Source organism: Musa acuminata, chromosome BXJ3-1, assembly GCF_036884655.1.
Source record: "Musa acuminata AAA Group cultivar baxijiao chromosome BXJ3-1, Cavendish_Baxijiao_AAA, whole genome shotgun sequence".
Classification (NCBI taxonomy): Eukaryota; Viridiplantae; Streptophyta; class Magnoliopsida; order Zingiberales; family Musaceae; genus Musa; species Musa acuminata.
The window spans coordinates 23,100,817-23,112,500 of record NC_088349.1 but is presented as its reverse complement, the minus strand read 5'-3'; positions in this window follow the sequence as shown (position 1 = coordinate 23,112,500).

Here is an 11,684-nt window from a genome sequence, read left to right as displayed (position 1 = left end):
GCTTTTCATGAATTATTTGATGAATGTAGAACTGTTAGCAAGAAGTTAAGTATCTTAAAGAAAGAGCATGCTTTGCTACAAGATAAGTTTGATAGTCTTCAAACTCCTCCATGCTCTAAGTGTGAGCATTTAGAAGCAATAAAAAATGAAAATTTGCTTCTTAAGGAAACCTTAAACAAGTTTAAGGTTGGTAGCAAAGGATTAGATATGATCCTTGCACACAAGGGTCACATCGCAAATAGAAATGGAATTGGATTTGTAAAAGGATTACATCAAAATCCAACCACTTTCATAAAAGGATACAATCACAACTTCTCCACTCCGAGGAATCCCCAACAAAATGGAGTAGTTGAAAGAAAAAATAGAAACCTACAAGAAATGGCAAGAACTATGTTAAATGAACATAGTTTACCTAAGTATTTTTGGGCCGAAGCCGTAAATACGGCTTGCTACATCATGAATAGAGTCCTATTAAGACCATCCTTATCAAAAACTCCCTATGAATTGTGGAATAACAAAAAACCAAATATTTCCTATTTTAAAGTTTTTGGTTGTAAATGCTTTATTTTGAATGAAAGAGATGTCTTAGGAAAATTTGATGCTAAATCCGATGAAGGCATCTTTCTTGGTTACTCTTCCGTTTCTAAGGCTTTTCGGGTTTTTAACAAAAGAACGTTAGTAATAGAAGAGTCTATTCATGTAGTTTTTAATGAAATTTCTAATTTAAAGAAAAATAATTTTGATGATGATCTTGGTTTTGATAATTTGAATTTAAATGAACCTCCTCCTCAAAATAGCAACTTGGATGCAACTTCTTCCGAAATTTCCTTACCTAAGGAATGGAAGTATATAGATGCTCATCCGAAGGAGCTAATTATAGGAGATACATCAAAAGGGGTTCAAACTCGTTCCTCTTTCAAGAATTTTTGTGCTAATGCCGCCTTCCTTTCTCAAATTGAACCTAAATGCATTGACGAGGCCATAAAAGATGATTTTTGGGTTATTGCAATGCAAGAGGAATTGAATCAATTTGAGAGGAATAAGGTATGGAAGCTTGTTCCTAGACCAAGTGACCACTTAGTCATAGGTACTAAGTGGGTCTTTAGAAACAAGCAAGACGAAAATGGTATCGTGGTTAGAAACAAGGCTAGATTAGTGGCCAAAGGTTTCAACCAAGAAGAAGGTATCGATTACGAAGAAACCTTCGCTCCCGTGGCTCGATTAGAAGCCATAAAGATGCTCCTTGCCTATGCTAGTAGTAATAATTTTAAACTATTTCAAATGGATGTTAAAAGTGCTTTCTTGAATGGTTTTATTTCCGAAGAAGTATATGTCGAACAACCTCCCGGATTTGAAAATTCTCTTCTTCCTAATCATGTATTCAAATTGACTAAGGCCCTCTATGGCTTGAAACAAGCTCCTAGAGCTTGGTATGAAAGGCTTAGTTTCTTTCTTATTTTAAATAATTTTACTAAAGGCAAGGTTGATACTACATTGTTTATTAAACATTTTGAAAATAATTTTCTTATTGTGCAAATTTATGTTGACGATATTATTTTTGACTCTTCGGATGAATCACTATGTGAATCATTTACCAAATGTATGAGTCTTGAATTTGAAATGAGTTTAATGGGTGAATTAACTTTCTTTTTGGGATTACAAATCAAACAACTTAGTGATGGTATATTTCTTAACCAATCTAAATATACATTAGAATTGTTAAAACGATTTAACATGGATAATTCAAAAGCAATAAACACCCCTATGAGCACTACGACTAAGTTAGATATGGATGAAAATAGTGAAAATTTCGATCAAAAAACATATAGGGGAATGATAGGTAGTCTACTCTACCTCACCGCGACTAGACCGGATATTATGTTTAGTGTAGGACTTTGTGCTAGGTTTCAATCTAAACCTAAATTATCTCATCTTAAGAGTGTTAAAAGAATATTTAGGTATCTTAAAGGAACTCCAAATTTAGGATTGTGGTATCCAAAATCTGAAAAATTCGATCTAATAGCTTATGCAGATGCCGATTTTGGCGGATGCAGGATAGATAAAAAAAGTACATCTGGAACATGCCAATTTTTAGGACATGCACTTGTTTCTTGGACTTCCAAGAAACAAAATTCAGTTGCACTATCTACGGCGGAAGCCGAATACATTGCTGCAAGTGCATGTTGTGCACAAGTTGTTTGGATGAAAAATACATTAGAAGACTATGGAATTCACTTTAAAAACATTCCCATAAAATGTGATAATACTAGTGCCATATGTCTTACTAAAAATCCAATTCAGCACTCTAGAACTAAACACATCGACGTTAGGCATTATTTCATATGCAATCATGTCCTTAACAATGATGTTGTTCTAGAATTCATTGACAAAAAGCATCAATTAGCAGATATATTTACAAAAGCTTTGAACGAAGATCAATTTGAATTCATTAGAAGGGAATTAGGTATGTTAAATTGTCCCAAAGAATAAATGTGTTTGAATGGATTTTCCGTAAAGTTTTTCATTCTCTCCGATCAAGATTAATGATTTTATGAATCTCGAAATTGATTTTGATGGCTTGATCAAGATTAATGATTTTATGAATCTCGAAATTGATTTTGATGGCTTGATTATGAGTTTCAAGTTGACAATTTGAATGAGTTTGTATTCGAATTATGATCTTGACTTATTGGAGTTACTACTTGAATTTTTTAATCACGATCTCTTCCTTGTACACCTACAATTTTTTATTATAGAAAGAAGAGATTTGATAAAATGGATGAATGTTGAATTTTCCTTTATGATGAACTCGACATAAACATTTTAGCATACTTAATTTTGGATGATAAAATTTTTGTATGATCAATGTTATAATCACAAATTATGTGCTTCAAGTCTCATTCCCTTTTTGTTGATGACAAAGGGGGAGAAAAGTGATGACTTGTACCATTTTGATAGCATGACTTATATAAAAATTGATTGATCCTTGAGAATGTCTTATATGCCTTGCAAAATCCGTGAGAATATCACAAGATTGATTGATCATATTGAAAGCATGCCTTACATCTATATCATGAAATTCATGTTGAAAATCTTTATCTCCTATCGTAGTAAAAATCGTCCCATATCATTTGACTTATGATTTTCATCGAAGTTTCGCATTTACTATTGCTTAATGAGAATAACGTTAAGTTCTACGGTTAGAACTTATCGGTTTATGCTTGAATTCAATGGATGAAATTCAAGTGTTTTCATCTTCTCATAATATGGCATATAGATAGGGGGAGTTATGTTTAACTCCGTCATCAATTGATTGTCATCATCAAAAAGGGGGAGATTGTTGAATCTCGGATTTTGATGATAAAATCAATTGATGGGTTAATTGATCTAATCCATATTATTGAGCTAAGTGTGCAGGATTAACTACGATAACCAGAAAACACAAAGCAAGTATACCGGAGTCAAGTTCGATGGACGTTTAAGAGTCCGAAGAATCGTCGGAGATGTTGCCGGAACCAATCGAGAAGAAATCGGGAACCTGTCGGAATTTTTGGAAGTTCGCCGAAGAGATCGTCGGAGGTTCATGAAGATCACCGAGAAGGCTCGGCTACTCGTTAAAGTCATCACAAGTTCGGGAGCTTGCTGGGAGTCCGTCGGAAGAAGTTCGTCGGAAAGCTCGCCGAAACAAGACTCGACGTTTGCGGTTGAAAGCTTGCTTAGGATGTGTTTTTTGTAGTTCACTTGTAATTAGGATTAGGATTAAGAGATAATCCTATATCCTGGTTAGGGGCCAACTGGGCCCAAAGTCAGATATGGTTTGGGCTAAAATTAAGCCAAACCAGTGAAATCGAAGAGCCAGGCGGTGGCACCGCCCAGCACCCGAGAGCTGGGCGGTGACACCTCCTTGGCTGGGCGGTTGCACCGTCCAGCACCCGAGCGCTGGGCGGTGGCACCGCTTGGCTGGGCGGTGGCACCTCCAACACCGGGAACCCAAAGAGAATTCAAATTTTGGAGCCCAAAATTTGAATCCTCTTGAGGCTTATAAATACCCCTCAAATCTCAGCTGAGATGACAACTTTTGAGCAGCAAGTAATTGAGAGAAAAGTCTTAGAAGAGTATTTGCCTTTCTTGTTTTCATTTGCTAGTGTTCACCTCCTTCTTTCTTGCTGAAAATCTGTAAGAGAGTGAACCGCTTGTAAAAGTTGTAAGAGGGGTATTCACCCTTCCCTTTCAAGAGATTTGCTAGTGGAAGGTGGGAGCCTCATCGAAGAGGGGCCTCGCAAGTGGATGTAGGTCACTTGACCGAACCACTTTAAAAACAGCGTAATCTCTGGTTTGCATTTCATTACTGCTATTTATATTATTGCAAACCCTCTTACTGTTTTATTTCCTCATTACATTTACTGCACAACTTTGCGAATACGCTTTTAAGTTAAGCACTTCCAATTCCGATTTCTTATCGTACGAAAGATTTGTCTAAAACCGAAGTTTTAATCCGCTGCACTAATTCACCCCCCCCTCTTAGTGCCGCTCCGAACCTAACACGAGCATCAGGCTAAGAAGAGCAGAAATTGCACCAAGGATATTGGAGTTGCAGAGGTCAATTAGCCGATTGGGCAATAGGCTGCAAGAGAGGACGATGCGTTGAAGAATCGGACGAAGCATCGATAGACCAATGACATGCCGGACAACATGATTCATGCTTAGTAATAATTGTCTAGATCGAAGTGTGTTTTTACACATGTAGGAATAACTATGATAGCAAGGTATAAAGCAAAATGAAGTCTCAGAGTTAAGAACGTGATTTTATTTGGAGTTCGAGAGTTCGTCAGAAGTGTGGACGTTCGTCGGAAGTTCTATCGAAATTAACCGAGAAGTCTCGGAGCTTGCCAAAGAAGCTTATTGGAACTTGCAAGAAGATCACCATGAAGTCTAGGAGCTTGCCGGGAGTCTATTGGAACATTGCCGAGAGATCGTCGGAAGTTCGCTGGAAGCTTGGAGCGGCACTAAGAGGGGGGGGGTGTGAATTAGTGCAGCGGATTAAAACTCGTAAGTTTGAAAACGATTTCGTAAATGCATAGAGATTTCGATTCGACAATGAATGACTTGGTTAAAGTAGCTCGAGTAAAGTGAGAAGATAAAAACCGAAAGCTTGCTGCTATGTAAATAACGATTTAAGAAAGGTAAACACTCACACATTCAAGGAACACACCAATTTAAAGTGGTTCGGTCAAAATGACCTACATCCACTTGCGAAGCCTTCTTCGATGAGGCTCCCAACTTCCACTAGCAAATCAGTTTAAAGGGGAAGGACAAATATCCCTCTTACAACCTTTTACAAATGGTTCACACTCTTACATATTTTCAAAGAGAAATAAGGAGGTGAACACTTAAGCTATTGAAAACAAGACTTGCTAAAGACTTTGCTAAGGCTTTATCTCAATCTCTAACTTCTCAAAGGTTTTATTCTTTACTGAGAATTAAAGGGTATTTATAGACCCTAAGAGGATTCAAATTTGGGCTCCAAATTTTGAATTCCTCTTAGATTCCTAGAGCTGGCGGTGCCACTGCCTGTCAATGTTATATTGATCGTTTACTAGCGGTGCCACCGCCCGATCTTTCGGGTGCAGGGCGGTGCCACCGCTCGATCCTTCGGGTTCTAGGCGGTGCCACCACCTAGTCTGGCAGTGCCACTGCCTAGACTATTTCAGCTCATTGGTTGGGCTCCAAACTTAGCCCAAACCAGTCTAAACTCGGGCCCAATTGGCCCCTAACCGGGTTATAGGATTAACCCTTAATCCTAACCCTAATTACATGTAAACTACGAAATTAAGACATAGTCCTAAACAAGTTTTTAACCGGCAACGTCGAGTTTCCTTCCGGTGAGCTTTTCGGTAAACTTCCGGCAGACTTCCGATACACCCTCGGATTTCTTCCGGCAGACTCCCAGCAGGCTCTCGGTCTTGTGGCGAGTTCAGTGAGTCTTTGGCAAGTAATCGAACCTTCTTGGTGATCTCCACGAACCTCCGACGATCTCTTCGGCGGACTTCCGAAAACTTCGGCAAGTCCCCGATTTCTTTTCGGTTGCTTCCGATAGCACTTCCGACGAATCTTCAGACTCTCAGCGGACTCTCGAACACCCATCGAACTTGACTCCGGTAGACTTGCTTTATGTCTTCAAGCTATCGTAGTTAATCCTGCACACTTATAATAAAACTTCGATCGAGATAATTAATCATAAGTAATTAATCAAGTTGTCCGACATGTCATTGGTCCCTCGATGCTTCGTTTGATTCTTTGGCACATCGTCATCTCTTGTGGCTTATTGCCCAATCGGCCAATTGACTTTGCAACTCCGATATCCTTGGCATAATCTCCATTCTTCTTGGCCCAATGCCCAAATCCATGGCCCGAAGCCTTCTATCGATATGTCGACCGATCCACCGGCTCGACATCTAATCTTCTAACATGTTCCTCTAGCACAACATGATTTTCCTGCTTTAATTGTCTCATCCTGATCAAAATATCCCGTGTCACTCAAAACACAGATTAAATCATAAACACATATCAAGTGGTTTCTACTAGTCATAGGTGCCCAGCAAGCCAATCACGTGAGTGATGACACGTGTGACTTGATACAGAATCTTTTTGCTTATTATATTTTGGCGTATATCACTTTATAACTATTACATATTTGCATATATATATTGTGATGTCCTTGGATTTGTGCAATGGGAATCGGATCGTGATGAGATTACGATAATGAGATCGATTCACCTTTAAACACATATCCTAAATAATTCCGGTCATAGGTTACTCGAGAGGGACATCATGATAACTGGATAGACTGGTGTGCTGTATACCCGTCCATATGATGGATGCAGCTGGTCTCATAGCTGCTCGTGTAGGGACACTAGGTATACAATACAGGTGCTCATTGGAGAATGAGTTCACTGGTTGATCCGCTTACGGAATGCTAGATGGTTGATGATGCCTTATTGTCAGACAGGATTTCCGTAGTCCTAGTGGTGTATCTGGTCCTTAGACTTGAGACACCAAGGATGTCCTGTATGAGTGCTCCACTCTTTGATACCAAATTTATAGGTTTGGTTGTCCTAGATCTACTACAGCTGGTCATTGGGAGTGGTAGTCGACCTTACGAGGGCTATTGAGTGTCGATAGAGGATCATCCACTCTCGGCGTCATGAGAGGAATATCCCATGTGTTCTTGCTCAGACAAATCCCTGGCCAGGGTCATTCGGGTTGAGAGAGAAAGAGTTCTCCGGGAGAATCCGATTAGAGCGAGACTCGAGTAGAAACCGTATGGGTCTGACAACACCATGCTCGATATACGGTCTCTGGGATATTATATGGATGAGGGACTATAGGTACACGGTAACTGAGGACAAACAAGTCTAATGGATTGGATTCCCTTGTATCGTCTGGGGACTACAGCGTAGTGGCCTAGTACGTCCGTAGTCGATGAGTCAAGTGAATTATTACAGAGATAATAATTCACTGAGTTAGAAGGAGTTCTGACAGGTATGACTCACGGCCAGCTCGATATTGGGCCTAGAGGGTCACACACATATGGTAGGCATTGCGATGAGTAGAGGTTCGGATATGAGATATCCGACGGAGCCCTTGTCTTATTGGATGCAGATCCAATACCCACTAGGGGAGGACCCATTAGGGTTTGACAGGGGACCTCTATAAATAGGAGGGATTCAGAGCCTCATAGGCTAGAGTCTTTGCTTGCCTTTCCTATTCTCCTCTCCCTCTCCACATCAGAGCAGGCCTGGAGTTTTGAGGAGCGTCGTCGCAACCCTGCTGTATGGATCACCGCTAGAGAGGAGGACGCTTGACCTCCTTCACCCTCTCCTAAGGATTTGCAAGGAAACAGGGATATATGATCTCCCTAGGTAACATAATCTACTCTATACGCAGTTTTAAGTTTCGCGGATTTTGCGCACCAATCTTCGCATGACGACGAACATCTCTTTGGGAATCGGGGATTTTGTTTTCTTGTTCTTCCACTGCGCATATGATGTTGCCCCCAAGATTTCCCAACAGTTTCATTATCAAAATACAAGATTCAACAATCTCCCCTTTTTTGATGATGACAACCACTTGATGACGGAGTTACCTTAATTATCGGAGTTTAAACAAACTCCCCCTATCAATTTGGCTTATTGATAGAAACTCTTAGATTCAAAACTCCAAGCAACATGTCATCATAAACTTATGCATAACATGTAATGTCATCATACTTCTCCCCCTTTGTCATCAACAAAAAGTAGAAGTGTCACTTTCTATGTGTTTGAGAGATATGAATTCAACTTATTGCATGAAAAACATAGTATCAAGTATTTTGATATTATCACATTAGAATTCAACTTATCATCACGCAATTTGTAAGCTTGAAAATTTAGCAAATGCTACATTATGCAAGCTAGCAAAAATTTAGCAAATGCTATATCACATTAGAATATGCAAGCTATCATGTTTTAGATATGCAAGATAGTAATATAGCAAGTGCTACTTCACAATATTTTACAACATTTTAGAACATGCAAGCTAGCAGTTTTGAGATGTTCAAAAAACAACTCTTGCTTCTTGAAATATATAAGTTGCAAGCTATCAAATTTTGCTTCCTTTGCAATGTTTGAATTTACAATTTTGCTTCCGTTGCAAAGTGGATGTTTAGTATGTTTAGCATCTTTAGATAGCAACTGCTTGCTTCTCTTTAGACTATAAGCTAGCAATTTTTATGATATGCAAGTTTTACTACATACAAACTAACAAAAATTTCAAAAGCAAATGCAAAATAGCTTTCTTATGTAAGCTCATAATTCTTGCTTTCTATTACAATGTGCAAGTTGCAAGTTTTGCTTCTTGAGATAGGCAAGATAGCACATTTGCTTGAGATTACAAGATAGTATTTCTTGCTTTTGAGATGAGCAAGCTAATAAGTTTTGCCCCTTTTTGCAATGTATATGTTTGCAATTTTTTTGCTTCTCTTGTCTTGTGCAAGCTAGCTATCTCCCCCTTTGTCATTGTCAAAAAGAAGGAAATACCCTTTACATCAATTATGACAAAGGTAAGTATCAATCTTATTTGTGCATCATTATATTTTCAAATTAAAACATCCACTATTTCAAAAACCTTATATTTCATTCATGCACGATATTGAATAAATCAATCAACATTATGAGCATATCATACATGATACTAAAATTTTTAACTATTTATCAATATTTTGATCATGATACCAACCATTCATCATTTAGAGCATTCATGATACAAAACATTAAATCAACATTTATGATACATCATTTTAGCAACAATTCATAGCATTTTAAATCATGATTCACATCATATGTAATACATCACATCATAATTAAAAAGCACAAGTATTGCATGCATCATTGTAAATCATAAATGTTTCATATCATGATGGTATCAATTTTGTCAAATTATATCCTACCATGCATGTTCATAACTTTTTATTTGTATGCATCAAAATAATATCAAGAGTATTTTATGCATAATACCAAATCATCATTTATAATTACATCAATATTCTAATCATTATTTCAATCTACACATCATAATAACAATAAATTTGCACTATAGACAATCTCATGTTTTATCATTCAAGCTAGCATATATTTTTGTAATTAACAAGCTAACAATTTTCTTTTCTTTTATAACAGTGATTCAATCATATCAAGGCATTTGTATCATAGATACAAAGAAATCATATCATCAAAGATAAGACCATTTGAATACCTTGATTCTTGCATAAGAAGTCTTAAGTTATAAATTTTGAAAAATCAAAATAAGTCTTATTCAAATTCAAATCATCAAATCAAAATCATTTTCAAGAGATTCATAAAAAGAAAAATATAGATAGATTTTTTAATCTCTCAATTCTTTATGAATCATAAAAATTATAATTCCAAAAAAAAATCATGATTCATTTTGGAAATTTTCTTCTTTAGTAAACAATAAGAAGAAACATGGGAGTTCAAAGAACAAGATCTTGTTTCACAATAAAAATTCATGTATCGAATATCGAGAAATCAAGATGATGATTCATAAAGAATATCACAAGTTACATTCAAGAGAAAAATCATCATTCATATTCAAATAATTTAATTTATCAAATCAACATTTCTTGGGTATGCATGATATCAAAACATGGTTTTAAATCTTCAACATATAACATGTATGAATTCAAAAATCGAATGGAGAAGGGAAGAATTCAAAGGTACAAAGATTTCAACCATCTCATAAACAAATGAAGGATCAGGTCATGAATCCAAAATTCCATGAATCATTTCGATAAATCTCCTTTTAAATAATCAAAAAGATCATAAAAGGAAATCTCATATTATTCCAAAAAATCAAGATCATGATTTTGATAAAACTCATTTCAAATTTAAATTATCAAAATCATTTTTATGGTTCACAAAATTCATAACATAAGTAGATTCATGATTTCATTGATAATAGATTCCACCCCCCCCCCCTTTTTTTTAAAGTGTTTCATTTTAAGTGATTAATTTAACATTAACATGCTTTTCAAATATGCATCAACGGCTAGGATCAAAAAATGAATTTTGTCATAAAACCATCAAGACCAATAAATTACAAAAATCATTATGTATTACTTTAAAATCTCATGCATAAAGTTATCAATCATGGTATCAAAACTTCAATATTTTCTTTACAACATCAAGCATTATTAAGTATACAATCATCAAGCATGACACTTATACTATTTCATTTATGTCAAATCAAAACATGCATCAAAATATTTTTTTAAACCGAAAAAGGCACTTTTAATATCATGAAAATCGATAATCCATAAATCACAAAAATCATTCTGCATCATTTCGAAAGAAAACTCATTAAGCATGATCATTCTACATTACTTCAAATCAAACATGATTTCATTTATTTTCAAAATATTTATCATGATAGGACATACAAGGCAAAGAAATAATTAAACATAAAGCATATTCATTGAGCATAAGGTATTTTTAACCAAAATAATTTTGTTATTTGTTATAGTCATGCATTTTTCTTTTTAGATTAATCTATCTTTTTATGCTTAGTTTTCCATACAAAAGCCATGCATCATCATTAAGCATGATGTTAAATTTCTTAATATTTTCATTAAGACATCAAGCATGGTTTCAATCAAAATAAAAAATCATCAAGATACACATTTTTTCCTATTAAGAAAAACATACATATGATCATTAGATTTAAATATAATATTTTATTCTATAACCATAAAACATGTAATTTTCAAGAAAAAATAATTATTCAAAAAAAAGAAAATACATCACGGAAAACATCAAGTAATTTTAAAATAAATTAAGGGGGTTTCGATTACCTCATCGTTGAAAGCCGTTATGGCGTAGTTTGCCACATTGCCTTTCTTGATTTTCTCCTCATCTTCGGAGGAGCTCAATTCATCCCAATTTTTGTTCTTCTTGCATTCAAAGCAAGTAGTTCTGTTCGTTTTACTTTTTAATTTTTGTTTCATTTGTAGTTTAAGTTCACCATCACTTGAGCTTATGTTCGAGTGGTCTTCATGTGTTTTATATCCCAAATCCTTCCTGTCCTTTGGAAGGTTATTCTCAAGTTCCCTTTTTGTCATATTGTTCATT